The sequence below is a fragment of the Ixodes scapularis genome, unplaced genomic scaffold (genome assembly GCF_016920785.2).
Source record: "Ixodes scapularis isolate PalLabHiFi unplaced genomic scaffold, ASM1692078v2 PGA_scaffold7__128_contigs__length_106722199, whole genome shotgun sequence".
In the NCBI taxonomy this organism is placed as follows: Eukaryota; Metazoa; Arthropoda; class Arachnida; order Ixodida; family Ixodidae; genus Ixodes; species Ixodes scapularis.
The window spans coordinates 21,355,175-21,370,217 of NW_024609882.1; positions in this window are offsets into that span (position 1 = coordinate 21,355,175).

A 15,043-nucleotide genomic window follows, 5' to 3' on the forward strand; every position below is an offset into this window, starting at 1 on the left:
ACATGACACGCGCAACAAATGCGATGCGAGCCCCCTGGCCGCCCGCTTCATACAGCCTATCCAAAACATGCTTTAGTGGCGCCCTCTCGAGCCGTCGACACGGAGTGCGGCAGCCGTGAGCGGTCGCTGAGCTGACTACCCCTCTTCTAGTTCACGGCCAGTCAAGCAACCAAGGACGTCATAAGGAGGTTATTTTTTGCTTGTTTGTGTAATTTTAATTTGCCTATAACTTTTAAAAGAAATCGAAATTCGAGAAAAGAAAAGTGTTCAGTGCGCTCAGGTATGGTGCAAATTAAAAACCAGTAAAAAAAAAAAGTCCCAGCATGTAAAAAAAATACAGAATTTTTTTTCTCTAAGGTTAATAAATCTTCAACTTAGAAACTCTAACCAAGCTTTTATTAAAAAGCAAAAATCCTGACGTTTCGGAACCAACTCGGTCCCTTGATCACGGGTGACTGTTTTTGTCCCGCGGAACGGGACAAAAACCAAGCTTTTTAATAAAAGCTTGGTTAGAGTTTCTAAGTTGAAGATTTATTAATCATTCCTAACCAGACGGATGTCCGTCGAAAATGTTTACATTTAATTCTCTAAGGTTTGGTTGGGACATGTGTGTAAAAAAAAAATTAATTTTACGCGAAAAAAAAAAATACAGCAATATGGACGGCGCGGGATTGATATCCTCAACGTGATGGCCAAGCCAATTCACCTCTCGTCCGCGGGACCGAAATGCTGAGAGAGAGAAGTGGAAAGGACCGCCGACTAAATCGCGTTTCGCGCCGTTAATATTGCACTATTTTTCTTTTCGTGTAATTTTTTTTTTTCGTTTTTTTTCAATCAAACAAAAAAAAAAGATTTTTTTTTTTTCTTAGGAATTTTTTTAGCGATGCTGAACCGAAATTTCGAGCTCTCAAAACAAGGCTGGAGCGTTAGGCGAGGGGACGCTGCAAAATCCAGAAACATCACTCGTACATCGATGTCTAGCGGATTGCTGTATTTTTGGATGAGTGCGCGATCCATGCAAAAGATGCTTTGTATTTCGTACCGTCCCGTTCAACGGTTCTGTCTTTTTCTTTTCTTTATTTATATGGTTCAGCATCCCTTTAAAGGGCAGCTGAAAAGAAAAAAGAAAAGTTTTTAAACAGTGAGGTGGGATACGCGCGCAACAAAATAAATTTTACCAGGAAAAAAAAATTTTTGTCCCCTCCTGTCCACTTATTTTCTCGGAGTATCAGGTGCGTGGAGGAAAGGTGAACCGGCTTGACCATCTCGCTTGGATGAAAAGACTATGACCATTCCGTGACGCCATGACCTTTGTGCGCAGAATTTAAAATAAATTCGCGCCGTCAATATCCTTCTAAAAAATTCTTTTTTTTTTTTCGCGTAAACATCATTTCTCGACACGCTTATCCCTACCAAACTTGTTAACTACCGTTGCGTCCTTCCAAATTTGAAGAGAGAATCGAGCGATTGTTTGTGGTAAGTATGTGGCTCTACGTTCATTTAAACTCCCAGACTTGTATAACGGCGATGCACCGAACACCACATGCACATCGAAGTTCCTCCAGAGCCCGGTTTTCGACGCTCTTAGGTAATAAACCTTCGTAAATTACAATCTTAAATTAGATTTTTTCTTTAATTCGCAAGACTTTATCTTTCTTCTCCCTCCTTGACAGTTTACAGAACGGGTGTATGGCGACGACGCCGTCTTGAGGACAAATGTCCAGAAAAAAACAAAAAAAAAAAAAGGATGTGTGTGTTACCGAGCTACGTTTGAACGAGATAAGGATAGATAACTGGGCGAGTTGGTGAGAGTTCATGTTGAAAAACAGCGCGACTAAGACGAGGACACAAAGAGACGAAGAGAACACAAGACAAAGCGTTGACTATAAACTGGTTTGTGTTACACACTAAGAAAAAATGACAATGAAATGAAAAACAGGGAATCAAATGTTCGCGCGCTTCCTTGGCGCCTCGTGAAATATGTCCCTTTCTTCTTTTTTCTCCGATCGTAGATTGGTTTTCTTCTTTCTTTCCTCAGGTAACCAATCTACGATCGGAGAAAAAAGAAGAAAGGGAAATATTTCACGAGGCGCCGAGCAAGCGCGCGAACATTTGACTCCATGTTTTTCATTTCGTCTCTTTGTGTCCTCGTCTTAGTCGCGCTGTTTTTCAACATGAAGTTTGAACGAGCTCGGATCTCCTAGCTGAATCCCATCATTTCGACAAGAAAGGACACGGACCACGTCTTCTTGCGTGCCGTCGCTCGCAAGCCTTGCGAAGCTTCCGCGTGTGCAGCCAGCGATGGCAAGGTTCCGTGTTGCCATCGATCTAGCCTCTCGCACATGTCTGATTTCCAAATGGTTGCCATGGCTTCGCCGGATTTAAGTGCTAGGCGGCAATAAAAAAAAACAAAAAAACACGCTATTTTTTTTTGGTGGTTTCCTCCGGCAACCAATTCCTGTAAGAACCGTACGCGCGGCATATGAACGACGAGCAAAACTCCCTTTTTTCTTGAGGTGAAAACGAGTATAGGTAACGATATCTATTGATCGTATTACTCCCGTTGCCTCATGGCAGCCATGTTGTACCAGGAACAAAGTAACGAATGCAGGTGCGGTGCAACCGCTCTCTGTTGGTCTGTGTGTCAGGCTTCTGTGGGAGGCAAACGGACGTCCTTACCTTGCAGATCACATTGCGCGGAGGCCAGTAGATCACGTTCGGGTGGGGGAAGGGATTAGGGAGTTTTCGTAGATCGTTTTCGCCGTACCGCAACGCCCTCCGCAACCCGCTACGATACACGGAACTCTACAGCCAAGGCTATCGGTGCGCAGGCGCAGTAGCTACTTCTTCGTTGCGGAGGACTTAGCGGAGGGGGAAACGCGGTCTACGAAAACTTCCTATTAGGGAGTTTTCGTAGACCGCGTTTCCCCCTCCGCTAAGCCCTCCGCAATGAAGAAGCCGCTACTTTGTAAAGGACTACTTTGGGCGCTGACCTGATATGATAAAAACAGGTAAGATAACACAATCCTGCCTATGTGCCGACATTTTTTAATTTTTTTTTTTTAAATTTGAACAGGGAGTAAGTACACTATTCGTTCCTGTTGCTCAGTATACTCGGGAATTAATCAAGCTCATGTCTAACAAGAATATCTCCGTACGACAGTTCTTGCTTTCTGACGATTTTTATAGCAGCAGTCCGATAAAATGCTTGCATTTGAATTGTGCTCTTTTCTGAAAGCGAGAATTCCGAGCTCCTAGGTTTCTTTACCTTGGCCAGTTGGTAGTTACGCCTGCTAAGGGAGAGTTTGTGCCACGACCGGTTTGTGCAACCGACGTGCGTGCTTGAGCGAAAAGCTCGCGCTTGCAGCCTGGCAGCGAATTTGTACTTCATGGCCCAAGGCTGGGAAGCAGAAATTAAAAACAAAATTAAAAACAACACAAAACGAATAAAGACAATCGGCGATATGAGATGATTATGCTGGATGCGATTTGTCGTGCTCGAGACATGGGAACAAGGGTTCGCAGCCGGTTACGCGTACCACCGTGTCGTGGGTCGCGTGTTTGCGACCCATGGGGCCGGTTTGTTGAAAACAGTCAGCTGAGGCTTTGAAAGAAAGCAATGCTGAAGCTATCGCACGAACGGAGTGGCGCGCTCGCTCGCCCCAGGCTTGGCAGGCTTTCTTTCTCACAGCCTTCCCTAAGAAGCTAGTTCTAGCATACCAGTGTAGTATTGTAGTATGCCATCTATGCATCAGGTGTAAGCCTTTCAACATCTTCACAGGCCCTGCGAGGCGCATTCTTTATCGTAGCTTTTCCTGTCTCTTTCCACACATTCATAGCGGCCCTCCACGACCGCTACAGCCAGGTCTGGTATTAGGTATAGTAAGAGAGAAACCCCATGAGGCCTGTTGCTTTAATCAAATCCTGACGGCATGCGGTCTGATGAAGCACACAGCTCGGCCCCCTCTCATGCCAGGTATTTGCTCGAGAAGAGCATTGCCTTGTGGTATAAGGTGACCAGTTGGTTGAACGTAGAGTCACTAGAGAGTTTTAGCGGATCGTTCCGATACCTCGGATAGCCCCGATAACGATACTATGCATGCGCGAGGGAGGCGGTGGCGGAGTATCGGGTATCGTTATCGGAGTCATGGGAACGATCTACTAAAACTCTCTACTGTCGCTGTCACAATTCGGAACGTGCAAAAAAATCGGTCGGTGTATAGGTTTACCATGCTGCGTTAATTTCCGTAGAATACGGCCGCAGCTGAAGAAACGTCCACGGACTCCTGCCGCATGACGATGTCGGGTGCGCAAGAAGCGAGTGCCTGTGGCTCGGTGTCCGGAAGAGGCGAATGTGCGGCCCACCGCGCCGCCATCTCCGCTTCGCCGAGTTGCGCATGAACTGCCCGTGCCCCAGAGCACGCGAGCTCGGCCGCTGTCCAAAGCGTCACTTCCGTGACCATGTTTTCGTGACATCGATCTCCCAACTTCAGTGGCCTAGAATGGGATAGTGGGTTCACTGTGCCCTTTTGCCATGACCTCACACTGTTAGCAAAAATAACACGCCCAGACGTGTAAACCGTTGTCCTATAGCGGTCACGTCAAAACGTGTTCGTTTTACACGCAGCCATGTGTGTTATTCGTCTTCACATGAGGTGACGTGTAAACTTAACACGATACACCGTGTCTGCCTTCCGCGAGTTGAGCGTGTACCTTATGAAACATGGCGGCCAGCAGGCGAGAGACGAGCCCAGCGAGCCGCGCGCCTTTCAGCCGAATTGAGAGCACACAGGACGCGTCTGTTCTCGTTCGATGTCTTTTACATACAGTAAACAGACTCCAAGCGGCGGACGTAGCTACGTGCAAAGGTACGTACATGCGTCGTACCTTTTAACAAAGAGAAGACTGGAAAACTGGTGGAAATTATCTAGGGAGAATTGAATGACGTACAACTAACTGACACAGCTGGGGATAGGTGGGAGAGAGGAAAATTGGGACTCCCTCCCGCGTGGCACCGGCCGAAAGTCTCTATATTCTGTCTTCCAGTGGGCCCAGTTAACGTCCCTGGAAAAACATCAAGGGACTTTAGGCCCAGTGCCAGGGCAACGCCGACTAGGTTTGACCAGAGGAAAATGGGCGACTCCCCTCGCCGGGGGAAAGAGGTGGGGAGTGAAATTTCTAGTTTTTTTGCCCGATCCCCTAAAGGTCATCCTGGTGGCACCGAACACCGCCTGGTCATAGTTACGAAATTGCAGAGGGTAAGCAAATAAGCGAGGGAAAAAAAATCATACTTTTGGCTCTTAATTTTGTAGGCTAGGTGGCGCAAGCTACCACCCGATATAAAAGCTACAGCCGCTAGCATCCATCAGAGCCGTGTACTGTATTGAGAGAGTTTGGTCAATGGTAGGGGTGTCGCGAACCGGCCGAGGTTCGAGTTCGACCTGGTTCGACTTTTTCGAACTTTTCGTGGAAATTTCGACGAACCTTGTATTGAGGTTCGACTCCTGTGCGCATGCGCGACAGGCTGGCCAGTTGGCTTCGGATTGGATGGTAATGGCTAATGGATTAATTAAGGGCACCGCTGGTTGGTTATTTCAGTTAATACAGTACAAAAAAAAAATTAAGTTATTAACGTCTTTAAAGATTAAAGATTAGAAGTGGTTTCTTTTAATTTCAACACTTCATAAAATAAAATAACCATTTGCATAAAAATAAATTCTCCAAACCTAGACATGCGTCTATCAAGGTCTGGCCACACTGTCCGCAAAGTCGAACCGGTCGAATCTGGTGAAAAGTTGCGAAGGTTCGTCGAACCGGTTCGACCCAGTCGAACCCCGAAAGTTCGACCTAAAAATCCGGTTCGACAAAAGTTCGCGACACCCCTAGTCAATGGGAGGTGCGGGCAGAGTCAGGGCGTGCGGTATTAGCCCCGAGAAGTTCGCGTGGCGCCCCCTTACGGCGAACCGGGGTGACGTCACGGCGAGGAGAGAATTTTTCCCCGACTCGGCCCCGCTCGCCCTGTGGAGGCTGTGACGACGCTAGCTGTCGGCGCGCTCGTTTCTATTTATTTTTTTTTACGTGTTTTTCGCAGGAAGTGTAAATTTTTAATGTGCCTTTATTGAGGTATGGCCTGTAGCTACAGGCGAAACTTCAAGCAACATTTTAAGCATGGTTGACAGGGCAGGCAACGCATGAATCACAGCTGGTATATGAAAATGAAGTATGGCCACAATTGCAGGAACATCACTGTAGATTTACATCTCGCACAATAAATGCTGCTGATGGTCTGAATGAAGTGGCAGGTTATATATACTGTTTCTTTTTGTATCTTTGTTTTTAAACAAGATCGCCGAAGCAGAAAAGCTGCATCGGTGATCTTGCTTCGGCGATTAGTTGAGGGTATATGAACCCTCAAGTTATGTATAACAAACGTAAGCGAATGTGTCTAGCTCGTTATTAGTCCCTTGGGCTCCAAAATTGATATTGTACTTAAATCGAATTGTCCTGAAGCTAAAATACCAGAAGCTTTTCTCACGCGGACTGTCGCCCTTCACAGGTTCCACATTTTCTGCTACTAGTGCTGCATCTACCACTGGACAAACGTTCGAATGCTCGCTTTTACTCCTGTTTTCTTCTGTTGTCATAGAACAGCTGTAGGGAGTTTAGAGGCTGAGGAAGCTTTTGGGGACCTGCAGCAGTGTCTTTTAATTGGAAATGACAATTCAGACTAAACGGTGTATTTTCCGGACGCCCAAGACTTGAATCAAGAATTTCCGGAAAAAAGTATAAACAATGCCAATTACGGCACTATTGCTGTGCATATTTTGGGCAGTTCAATACATATCATACAGGCTACTGGGGGCGATTCGGCCGTTTTTGCCGCTAGCATACAAAATAATTTCCAGTAATTAGGAATCTTCTAAGAAATATGCCTGCATACGTATATATATATAATTAATTCATAAAGAAACTACATTTATGTAAAACAGCCCTGTTCCATGAGCACTTCAAAGATAATCAGACACGGGGCCTTTAAAAAATCTGCGAACCAGCGCATGCAGAGTGGCAGCGCAAAGTCGGGGTCGGGAGCTAATTTGTCGACCACCCAAAGGCCCATGATATACATGCCACTTCAAATGCCTTGAAAGCGGGATGTAATATCGTCCTAAATCATGAACATGCTAGGAACAGAATTCCAGCGTCTGAAACACTTGCGCCTCCGCCGATTGCTTTCGGGATTTGTAACCCAATTTAAAAAGTAAAAGGGACAAGCAAACTTATAAACTGTACGGAAGCACGTCAATATCGGCCTAACTCAACGTCTTGTACACCGGGTAAATGAAGTCCAACTCCTCGAAGAGCTTGCGGCACACAACGCCAAACCAGGAAACCGGCGCTGGGAAGCGAGCCGATGCGAGATCGCGGAGCGGAGTACTCCCCCTGACGTCACGCTACACCTCACCCAATCAGGGCGCGGCGACCGCAGCGACGCTTGTGTTCGCTCTCGGGGAAAGAAGGCTTGGCATGCTCTCTTGACCAACCAGAAGCCGAAAAGAATCCCCTAGCGGTGGTAGCGAGAAACAGTTCTGAGCCGATCGATCATCGAAGGTCTATGTTCGTATATGGTTTTAATAAGTGCGTAAGAGTGAAGTGTAGTAACTCTTTGTGATTGAAAATAGGGTGCACTTGTTGTTTTCATCATGATCATGCAGAAAGATGTAAGAAACGAATGCGCCGCTCAACTCTGTTTTGCGCGGACAGAGTGTGACCGCTCTGACGGCAGATTCCCGGCGTTCGGCGTACGAATTATGTCGATCGTTCCGCTAGTCGCATTCTTCCACCACCATTTTGGATGAGCGTGATTGAAACATCACGTGTACCATATTTTCAGCCATCAAGACTTACTCCAATGCAGTTATCAGCTTTGTTTCTCGCAACCACCACCAGGGTATTATTTCCGGCTTCTGGTTGGTCACATTCGAATTTCTGAAGACGCCCTGGAACACGCCCAGCCCGCTTTCGGCCAATGACGCCTCCTCATTTGTCTCCTATACTTCCCAACGAATGGCCAAACTCTCCACATATACGGCTCTGGCATCCATCAATACATCTGTCCAAGAAGGCGTCTGGTCACCATTACGCCATGCTTCATGTAACCGTCAATAGACCTATTGCTATATTACCCAAGCATCAAGGAGAATGCAGGGATTGGTGTTCCACGCGCCCACACGCGCACGGAAGTAAATAAACAAAATAAAGCGTTGACGAACGCGCGTGCAAGATGCCATTTGTTTTAGGTATTTGCTTTAGAAAAGTTAATAGTGCTGACGCCAGCATGTGCGGTACGTGGAACACCAATTCTTACATTCTCCTTGAAGAGGTGATATTTGTTTGTAGGGAGGGCTTGTTTTCGTTGCTGTTCTTGAGGAAAGAAAATTGTACTAAAGAAAATAGTTAATGAGGTTGTGTGTGGAGCGGAATTTATGAGACGGAGGAGGGAATATTAGGTAATAAGAATATTTTATTGAATAATTGTTTGACGAGCCGAACAAACGCATCCGCAGCGGTTTGACTCACTGTTGCCGTCTCTAACGTTCACTGACCCGCTAAATATTGTTGAAAATCAGTTTTAAACAGTGCTACTGTAATTCGTTCTGATAAAAAAGAAAATATACAGGATCTTTGGCTTGAATTCGAACATATTTTTTATTTGAATTCTAACACGAAGAGCGTGGTGCAAGCGTAGCCATGGCCGACACAGATCGCGCAGAGACAAATCTTTGAGAAGCATTTATTATCTACCGGATAGTCTTCTAATTTTGAAAGTGATGCCTATTGATAACTAATATACTAATTATACATATTGCTAAATTACCCAAGCATCAAAGAGAATGCCGGGATTGGTGTTCCACGCGCCGCACGTGCTGGCCTCAGCAGTAGTAACTTTTCTAAAGCAAATACCTAAAACAAATGGCATCTTGCAAGCGCGTTCGTCAACGCTTTATTTTTTGGTTATTTCGGATACCTGCATCCTCCTTGATGCTTGAATAATTTAGCAATATAGGCCTAGTTCGAAGTCATATTAAAACTCGTTGACTCAAACAACTGAGTCGTAAGACTACGCGAGTGAGTTGATCGACGTCACAGAAAGGCTGAATATTTCCTTATTCCCTTTCGGGCAACCGGTATAGGACGGAAGATGTGTGCACCCACTTGCATAGAGGAGCCTCTGTCGTGCGGATCGTATAGAGTCTATAAGCCCTTTTTATGGCAAAGGTCACCAGATGGTGCCCCAGCTTTTGACGTCCCAGAGAACTTCCGGTTTATAAAAATAATAAACAAGGGCTACCTTAACACGGCTGCTTGAAATGTAGATGAAACGTTTAACCACCGATTCTCAGGTGAACGCTAAAAGAACGAAGGAGTGCGAGACCCGTTAAAACGTTTCGAGTATTCTTGCAAACCAATATGCCTCCTCCAGCCGAAGGCCATCGTTAAATCTCCAACTTTGCTGTCCAAAACTTGAAAGTATAAAACAGAGAGGACGAGGACGGGAACAGGACATCTTTCATTTTGAAAGGTGTCCTGTTCCCGTCCTCGTCCTCTCTGTTTTATACTTTCAAGTTTTGTATCTATTAACCAACACGCTCGTTTTCAATTGTTTGCTGTCCGTGTAGCGTTTATGCTTTCTAGCACTGATGACACAAGCAAACTCAACAGGCCTGTGAAGACGGAGCGACCGGGAGTCGCCTGGGACGCAAGCGGCAGTTCATGTTTTTTAACAGCCAAAGGGTCTGTATAGCTTTTAAGAATACATTTCTAAATACACATGCTGTTTGTTTTTTACAGGTGTGTTTAAAAAAAGCCATAAAAGCTATACTCGTGCGGTTTGTGCGAGTGAGTTGTACGGGCAGGGGGACATTATGTGGGTGGCTATACCCGTTTTCACCTCAAGAAAACAGTAAGTTTTGCGCATTATTCATACGCCGCGCGAAATAGTTCTCGCCAGATTTGGTTGCCGGAGGCACAGGCGATGCGTTTTGCTTTTGAAACGTGTACTCCTTGATAAGATAACGTGTATCCACTCTAAAATGCTAATAAATATATCTTAAATCTCCACCTAAAGGTGAAAATTAGTAATCATCCGCGAGAAGCCGGACTTTTTTTCCTATGGTTCTTGACGTGAAAATAAGTCGACTAATTAATTAAAACTCGTTAATTAACTTTTTCATTAGTGAAAATAAACATATGGTTCCAATTAGAAACTTAGACAGTGTCATAAAAACCACAAAATCAACTCTTTTTAGAACGACTTGAAGCTCGTGGGAAACTCGGGGGCGCACCAAAGTTACCACTCGTACAGCAGGCGGAAAGCTAGCAGTGACGGAACGCGGATGATTAGGTTGTCATCGCGTGAAATATTTTCTGGAGCGTTCACACCATTGAGTTTACAATACGGTTGGGGGTGTTCATGCTATGCATCGCGACCAACATCGAAGCATGCAGTTGAGTTCGACGAGGGTGTTTTATTAATATGGATCGTGACCAAAGTTGGATCAACTCAATTAGAAATGAACCTGCGGATTTTTCGCTGGGGCGTGCCAGATGACTTTCGTTGGTGTGGCTTAGAAAACCCTAAAATCTGAATATTTGCTTCGCTTTGCAACAGGATGATGAAGTAGCTGAAGTAATAGCGATCCGGGGGCACACCTGGCACGACTGTCGAAGTCAACAAATTTGAAGCGAACGAAACATCGCTTCGATCAAGTTCACTCACTGTTGCCACAAAGGTCCAAAATCCACCGTGGGAGCAGCTCGGTGGTTCTCATAAATTAAGAGAACACGTTACTGCGAAGTTCAGGACGTAATCCAACAGGAGCGTGCCAATGAACGAAACTCGCCGCGGAAGGTGTCTGCAGCCGTTTACACTGCAAGGACCCATCTTGGTCGCAGCAACGCCACCCACTTCCGTTTACTCAAACTGCTCGGCGGCTCGGCTCGTCCTCTCGTCGTGGTCCATCGTCCGCCCATCGGGGTCTCGCACGTCTCGCAGGTCTTGCCTCCGGCGCGCGCAGCTGACACATCACGCACTGCAAATGCTCCTCGAGTTTTGTTCGGTAAAACCGGTAAAAACCTTGAGGGACGCACGACGGACGGCGACGAGCCGAAAGCGCGGTCCGTCGTCCGCCCCTTGGGGTCCTCGGGGCCTCGCCAACTTCGCTTTCTCTTCGCCCTCGTAAATCCTACCGGGCGGAAGCTACTGCCCCCACTCTATACAACCAACTACCCAACTCGCATGTGACAGTGTCACGTGCACCCCACGTGGGTGCAAGTATAGTTTAAACTGTGTATGGCTGGACATAAAACAAAAAAAAAATAAGACGTTTAGAAATCCCTGTAATGCGAAATTAGAGCGCAGCTCTTCAGGAGGAGGAGGGGAGGGTATGCCCTCCTCCTCCTCTCCTGCTCTCTCCCATTTAGCGGAAAATTTTTGCTACATTGCCCTCTAAATTCAGCGGAAAAATTTCCCGCTCAATTTAGCGGGCATATTTTGCCGCTAGCGGGGAATTTTTTCCGCGACCTTTAGCGGGGAAGTTTTCGCCTTTAGCTAAGCTAGAGGCGAAATATAGTAGTACCATGTTTGTCAATTGGATATTTTATTGACAGGTTTTGCTCGCACGCGGACACTACACGCATATTGTGGTACGATTATTGGTCATAAAAATCATGCCACTTAATCGTCGTCAGGTCAGTTGCTAGACGCTTTCTCTGCTTACAGCTGCAGACGTACACTCTTCAGCATCCTCTGCCATGGCGAACTGCGATAAGTTAGTCGTATACAAACAGCGCACGAGAGAAGCTGTATAAGAAGAGAGAGAGAGAGAGAGAATAGTTGTTTATTGACAATCATGAAGAGCAAGACACTACACCACTATATGTGCAATGTGTAGGCTAGCTGCAAGTGACTGGCTCTAAGTAGCTCCTAGGCAGCGGTGTCGCCACGACTTTCTTTCAGGTGAGGGGGTGGAAAGCTTCAGCCCCATATCCCCATATCCCCCTTCCCCCTCCCCAACACCCCGACACATACACATACACACACCCCGGCCAGACGCCACTGCCCCAAGGTGATCTGTTGTCCTTTGTTCTGTGTATCATCCACCAGGCTGGCATGACGGAACAGTTTCAAAGAAGACCTACTTACCTCCATAGCAAACGTTTTTCTGGGTAAATTAAAAAAATTGGATAAATATTAACTCTCTTATTCTTAATACCACTAAAACTAAGGTTGTCCTATTTCAATGCCCGGGATCGTATGTTCAAATATCACGTGATTTGTATTTTGGGTCATGCAAATTAGAATGTGTTGATACCGTTAAGACTCTTGGTGTTATATTTTCTAGTCATATGTCATGGAATAATCACGTAACATACATTCATAAAAAACTTTCTAAAGTTGTTGGGATTATGAATAAATACAGGCATATACTTCCCGTAAACATCAAAAGGTTAATTTACAATTCCCTTTTTCATTCTATAATCTGCTATTCCCATTTAGTGTGGGGAACAACTACTAAGAGCAATTTAGACAAATTGCGTCTTTTACAGAAAAAGGCTGTTAGAATAATTGAAAATGTACCTCGTGATTATCACTCTCTTCCTCTTTTTGAAAAACATAAAATCATTGATATATATAATATGTATTCCTCCAGATTGATTTTAAATTACCAACAATGTGTAAGAAAAAATATTAACATAATCTTAGACCTTGCTAAACTAGAAAAAAACGAGTCCATTTACGCATCGCGTCATAGGCCCCCCTGGCGTCTTCCTGTATCTAGAACAAATTTCGGTACTCAGAGATACCGCTACCAATTACCGCTATTGTTAAACCTTCTTTTTTCTCATGGAATTGATATATACTCTGTAAACAGTCGTACAATACAAGACATTTTGTAATATAAAATCACTATTTACGTTTCAGATAGCTCTTAATATGTGTACTTAGATGTTTTTTTGCTGTTTTTTTTTGTGATTGTTATATACTGTGTTCTTTTTTGTATTCATGTCAGTTCCGCTGCTGCTTTGTATTAGGGCGCTGGGACTCGTCAAGCTGCTACGTGCAGCTTTTTTTCCAGCGCCCTTGTCACGAATGTATTTTTGTGGCAGAAAATAAACTGATTTGATTTGATTTGATTTGATTTGATTGCAGTGATGGAAACGCTGTGCCATTTGTGCCAAATAGCGCCGTGAACGAAAGTCTGCTACATCTTGTGCCAAATTGCCCTTTTTGCTAATTGCGTCACACCGGCGCCTAAATAGGCGTAAGCAAAGCAAAGCAAAAAAAAAAAAAAAAAGTTTTATTATTGGTCGGCCCTAATATTTAGAGAGATAATGGGAAAGGAAAATTGTACAAATTTGTATCCCACCAGTGTCTCTACTCATCGTGCAGTTTGTTTCAGCTTAGGTCAGAGCACAATCGAAGGCTCGAATACAAACACCCAGGAAAACACAAACCAAAAACGCAAGTCATATCACGGGACATTCGCCGCACTCGATTGGTTTAGTCGATGAACATGGACAGGAAGATGGACGAATGCCATTTCTCGCTTTGACGCTGTTTGGTTGGTCCCGGTGGCTCGTAGCGTCGGCTGCGTTTGAAATTAAGGTGAAACAAAGTATAGAAATTGTTCGTGAACCGCGCTGGACCGGTTGATGGTTTATCGCCGACATCGTATAACTTTCCAGCCGTTGTCAGCGATGCCGGGAGCTACTAGTCGCGAGAAAACATTGTAAAATAGTAGGATGGCTTGGTGGCTCTTGTGATGAGACAGAACCAGGGTCTTGTACTCCAGATGAGATCACTCGGTTATCATGTCTGCCCGTCCGCGTGCCTCCGTGACCCCTCTTACCAGCGCGCGTACGTCAAGCTTCACCGCTTTGCACCAAAGTGCTAGGAGCAGCGACAGACATGGGTGAGCCCCTGGGTTAACGCGATAGGATCGGAAATTATGCCCAGTACTATTGCAGGTCTACCTTCTTTGTTCTTTATTATAAATTTTTGTAAAGAAAACCCAACCGTGAAGAAGATAACGAAAATAACAACTGCGGGTCTATTTTCTGAATAAATACAGCAAGGTAGTTTACGCGCAGCTGTCGCTCGAAAGAGCAGCGAACTTTGACTTCACTCGTGGTTCCAATACAGTCTGGATCTAATACAGTTAAAAAAGCTAAGACGATATTTTATTTTGAATATGCGAGATATCATATTCATAATTTATAGCAACAGTTTCGAAAAAAGAGACGCACAATTTTTTTTAACGTATTTGTCGGCGTTTAACGTATTTGTCAGGACACGACCTCGTTAATGCTGCCTTCTTTATTGTAAATGGGGACCCTTTAGGTAGCTGTATAGTTGCGAATAACGTACTCGACACTTTCCATTGCGCGCTCTCAAGTTTTACAGCCTTTTTTTTTTTTTAGTACCCATTGTAAATGGGACTTTGTCTGACGAGAGCCTTATTTCTAAAGAAAAGCAGGTTCTGTGTTCCTTTTTCGCCGTTATCTATTCCCATTACAAAAGGTAATAGGTAATACGCTACAGTACCAGAAAAAAAAGCCTCAGTCATCATCAAAGAGGAGCTCATTTAACGATGCAATCACTTTCTTTGTATTTTCAGGTGATGTGCTAACAGATGTCAGCATCTGCTCCAAAAGCATCGCTGGCTGCTCCAAACATATAGACGCTTTGCAGCAGCTGTGCATGGACGCCGCCATAACTGACCTTCAGTTTTTGTTTCCTCTTTTTTCGTTTATTTCACTTCATCATTACCATAGCAGGCCAGGTTATTGCCATATTAGATTCAACTGTGTCCTTTTCTAAAGCATCGGCCTTTGTAGAGGATCGTCAACTACCGTTTCAGTTGCTCGGCATGTCGGTAAGACAAGAGAAGGTCAGCAATGGCGGCTGTAATTTGGCGCGTGTGTAAAGCGTCTATATTTTGCCTGCTACGTAAGCACTACAAAAAGTCAAATTCCGTCAATA